The following is a 5,248-nucleotide window of genomic DNA, read 5'->3' on the forward strand; positions in this document are numbered from 1 at the left end:
ATCTGCTTCTCAAGCTCCCAGAGCTACAAGAGGAACAACAGACTTGCTGTGCTTTTTAGCATTGGAGTAAATGCAAACATCACCATGTGAAAAAGCCATCTAGCTGAGGCTGAGTGGTCTGAGGTCGTTATTTGCACTGCTGTTTGTTTTCAAGGTGCAACACCAAGGCAGTGCTGGATCCTGGATGACTCTGACAGAGCAGGTGTGACCATCAGGTAAGGAGATACAACACTGCAAATGCACAAGGTCATGTTTTCCACCCTGGGATCTCAGAGCTGTGCCTGCTGCTCGCATGAGAATGCCCCAATTGTTACAAAAGGCAAATGAATTCCCCTGTGACTTGGTTCCTGCTTTTCCTGGACTGGTTTGCCAGCTGGAGCTTTGTTGCAGAGATATTTGCTGTCAATAAAATGCCTTAGCACTGGGCCAGCTGCCTTAAAGGGCTCAGTGCTATTGTCCCACTAGTGAGATGCCAGCACCGTTTGGCACAGTTGAATGCCTAAACTCAGCTCCCACCAGCAATGTGTAGCTTCAGCTGGAATCAGCCTGTGCTGCGATGACAGAGCTGATAATAGACTGATGGCACTCGTGACAAGGGTGTAAGGGTTGAGTAAAAAGTTCCCTGGAAAAAGATGATCATCCCAGAGTTTCCCTATCCAACAGTGCTCCCAATTGCACCAGATTATAGCTTGTAGATCTGCCAAGACTGGAGCACCTTTGAGCTGGGAAGAGGAGTGTGAGGAGCACCTGCATTTTTCTGGGGCTGATTCGAGACATCGAGGCGGTGGGATCACAGTGCGGCTGGAAGTCCTGGATCACAACAAATGGGACAGTTAATACCTGGACTTCTGTGGCTGGCCGGGCTCCTGATGTAGCAGAATGAGTCAAGCCAAGGCGCAGTGTGTAAATATTTACACCGCAGTTACCAGGTTTCAAGTTTGGCTGGTCCCTCTTGGCTCTGACCACTCCGTGTTTGTGGCTCTGAGTTGCCAGGGACACTCGCAGCCTTGCCCAAGGGGCACAAACCTCTCTGCAGGAGCCAGGGGCATTGCTGCAGAGCTGCTCCCAGGAGGCAGAGCACAGGGCAAGGGCTGGCTCCAGCTGCAGGGCAACATCCCAGCATCACCCCTGCACCTACCAAGCACCAGAAGCCTTGGGAAGGGTGACACGAGGTACTGATGAGTCCCTGAATGTTGTTCTGGCAGCATTTTCACCCCCCAGACCCTGTGTGTATGGAGAGAAAGGGTTTCTGTGCAGCGTACTACGAGGTCAGTGTATGCACCAGCCTCTGCCATGTGCAGATGGCTCCTTGCTGCAGGGTGCTGCTCATCTAAACGGCCTCAGCATACCTCTCACGTTCTTCCTCAGATCCACAGTGCCTACTGCCAAATATTTTTCCCCACTGTTGGTTCAGTGCATTCTTCTGTTCCCTCGCTTGAGCTGCCGAAGGGAAAAATCTCAATCTGTTTTTACCGAAAGGATTTATTTCAGTATGAAAGTGGCAGGAAGGCAGTTTCTCTGTATCCATGCACGTATCTGAGCTCTTTCTCTTGGGTCTCTTTCAGCTTTGATTTCAAACCGTCTCTGAATCACTTTTCTTCAGCAGAATTCAGTTAAAAAGAGAGCTCTCATTTTGGCGTAAAAGCTGATTCCCAGAAAACTTGGTTTAAAACCACAGAAAACACACCTGTGCTCCCTTTGTGATCTAAATCAGCTGCAAATCCCTTCTGAGATGGAAGGAAAGGAGAAGTCCAGCACAGGTAGATCCCATAGCCTGGTTTTGTGGCTGAAACTGTTCAGTAGAGAAAGCTGCCTGACTGCTATCTGCTGCAGCTCCTCCAGCACATGGAGCTCAGGAAATTGCAGTCATAATTTCCTTAGTGCCAAGGAGTTTGTAATTTTCCCATGACTATTTCTTTTTTGTTGTTGTTGCTTGCAAAACAAAGCCTTTGTCAAGTGCTCGCAGACTGACTTTTTCCTGACTACGAAGCAAATGTGAAGCACACAGTTCATGGGAACGCTGTCTACTTGTTTGAGATAGAGAACAAAGACCACAAGCAAGCTCAGTATTGGGGATTAAACCTTCTGTAAATAGCCTTATAGCTTTAATAAAAGCTTCCTGAGGAAAGGGGAAACTGAACTGAGAGAGAAGGTAAAAATGCTTGTGTAGACTGGGTGAATGCAGCCACAAAGCAGGGACTGAGTGGCTGTACCAGAGCCAGGCAGGTAGTGCCCTGGGGGACAGAGAGATTACATGACAGCCAAAATGGAATGAGGCACTTGTAGCAGGGTGAGGAATTCTGTTTGTGTTCCCTGAGCTGTAAGCCCCAGCCCATGCTGTACCTGTTGTTTCTCACGAGCATCCCAATGATCTAACCCAGTTGTGTGTGTGTTTTCATGGTCCTCAGCTTACTAATTGATTTGATTTTAGCTGCAGACTCAAGCAAAACAAAATTTGTCATGCTTTGAAAAACCTCTCTGCCACTTAAACACTTACTTTACTGACATTAGCCAGTGGGTTCCTTAAAATTATTATTATTATTATGATTATTATGAGACTAAGAGTTGAAGCTAAAATTAATAAAGGGACTTAATCTTGATCTAATATCCAGAATCCATTTTTCAGATGTGGAACATGAAACTCATGCTGAGCCTGACACCATGCAAAAAGAACATGGTGAGGGCAGTTATGAACAGCAAGATAAAACTAAGGATGTTTGAGGTGGCAATAAGAGATTCCTCTGCAAATCCCATTGCTATGTTAAAAGTAAAACCCTGTATTACTATAAATTCACCCTTTGTTTGATAAACATGGGTGTATAGGAAACTTGATCACAGCCTGAACCTCTGATTGACCACCTGAGGCAAGCATTGAGTCAGCTGTGGGAGCACAGGTGAAGGTAATTCAGCTGTGCCACCTGAAGGGGTTGGAGCTTGGCTCCATCTCTCCCAGATCTCATTTAAGGGCTGACCACCACTAAGGCAGGATCTCTTTCTCTGGAGATCGCTCTTGTGTGGAGTTCATGATGAGCATTTCCCATTTATCACAGTTTATCTTTCTATCGTGAGAATCTTTCATACAAAACATCTAGTTTAACCTCTGTTTGCTTACCTGTCAACTGTACACACGGGTTATCTGTTTGATATATGGATGAACATGTATCCACTCAGAAGCAATAACTGATGAAGACCAAGAAGAACCAAACCTTGTTACAGATGTTATCTGCTTTGCTTATGCAAGTACTAAAATATTTGAGGGCTCTCAGCTGAAGGTGTTTGCTGCAGGGCCGAAGTCTGGAAACACTTAAGCAAATGGTGACCCAGCAGCTGTGGAAGTCAATGGAAACTGACTTGATTTCAGTGGAGGGTGGATGAAAAATGTTAGTCACAGCAGTAGTTCTGCTTGAGGAAAGTTGTTGTTTTTTTTGCCCAAACTATTCCCCGTGCTGCAGACTGCAAGGGTCAGGAAAGGTTTACGTAAGCCCTGAGACTGGAGGAGGCCTCAGCATGGGTGGGGGGGAGCAGAAGTGTGTCCATTCATAGGGATAGCGTGTCCCATAGGTGCACACCCAGCTGGAGCACAGCTCCGTTCTGCTGCCCCTTGGCTCCAACATCCAACAGCAGAGCAAACAAAGCAAAGCATGTGAGCGTGGCTGGAAATGCTGTGCTTCAAACAATGCAGCACAAAACCTGCAGCACAAAACCTCCAGCCCTGCCCTTGGCAGAAAACCTGGCATGTTGAACAGCCCCCCGCAGGCTGCAGATAAATGCCTGCCCATGCGGCCAGCATTCCTTGAAAACTTATATTGTTGCTGGAAAGAGAGGTGGAAACCTTTGTCAGCATTGCCTTTTCAGAATGCAGCCGGTGAGCCAACAGATGGGTCCATTTCTGCAGGGCTCTGGTGCATCATCCTTTATAAATGGGAGTCACCTTTGTGATTTTCCATGTACTGGGAGAAGAGTTTTGGCCTCTGCCAAAGGCCAGCAAGCAGGCTGACATGGCCACCCCCCCTTAACCTGACAGCTGAGCCCTCCCCACAGCTGCTTTTTGAAGGTGGGAACAATCCTTAGTGAGATCCTCTCTCAAAGTGCAGGTTCTGGTGTCACTCAGGAAAATCAGAGTGGTGGTGATGCTTCAAATAACACGGTCACTGTAACTGCTCGTAGGCTTGTTTGAAGCACCAGCCTTTCAGCAGGTGATTTTCCAGCTTTTGAAACTCTCTTTTGAACCAGGTTTGCTGATGGCATTGCAGGGCTGTGCTACAGATGTATTTTGGCATTAAAGGGTGGCAAGCAGAGTAGGGTAGCAGCAGCCACAGCCCTCTTGTCATCTTACTGCCTGCCTGCTGCACTCAGAACCTCCTCCTGCATCCTTGACAGGTGGCCCTGATGGAAAAGGGTCCATTGATGCCCACTGGTAGTAATGTAATGCCTCTGTCTAACGTGTGCATGTGTATAATGCCCAAACCACAGCAGCAGGAAGAATTACATGGTATACAAAGATGGGTTTTACTGCAGAAAAAGCAGCGCTCTCTGCTTTGCAGTTTGTCACCTGCTGAGAAAAATCAAACAAACCCAAGCTGCACCTGGATGGGTTTGCTGCCTGCAGTGTATTGCTTTAGCTTCTCCAGCTAGCAAGGCCGTGGTCAAATAATGTTTTCTTTAAAGATGAGCACACAAACAGGCCTTTGCTGGGCTGATGGTCCACCCCAGGGAGGTGGAAATATGCAGCACTCACCTCCTGTCGAGGTTTGCTGGCTGCAAGGAGGGCTGAGCGCTGCTCCTCAGGCTCTGCTTTCTGCTTGACCAATGCCTGTGCTTTACAGAGGTGCGCCTGGCACAGAGCCTGACAGCTCAGCAGTCTCTGCATTAAACTCCATGGAAAAAGGGTTTACATCACTGATGCTTTATCCACACCGTTATAAAATTCCCAAAGCCCCACCCTTCTTTGCTCCCTGAGAGGAATGACTCTGAAACACTTCAGCTTTTCCATTACTTCTCCTGCTTGGCAATGTGTTGCTGAGGTCTGCCTGCAGGTGAGGCTCATCTGCTGTGGGCACTGACCCAGCTTGGCCAGAGCTGCCACCAAGGCCACAAAATGGCAGGCACGGAGACTGCTGTATCTCTTCCCTTGCTTTGTTCCTTCCCTTTTTCCACCAGAGGAATGTTTCCTGCTCTCAGGCACTGGTAGGATGAGGGGGTTGTGTTTGTGCCAAACCAAGGGTGTTTGCCTGGAGAGGGTTGGAGA

Source organism: Coturnix japonica, chromosome 4 (genome assembly GCF_054131305.1).
Source record: "Coturnix japonica strain WE chromosome 4, WE-NBRP24, whole genome shotgun sequence".
NCBI classification, from domain to species: domain Eukaryota; kingdom Metazoa; phylum Chordata; class Aves; order Galliformes; family Phasianidae; genus Coturnix; species Coturnix japonica.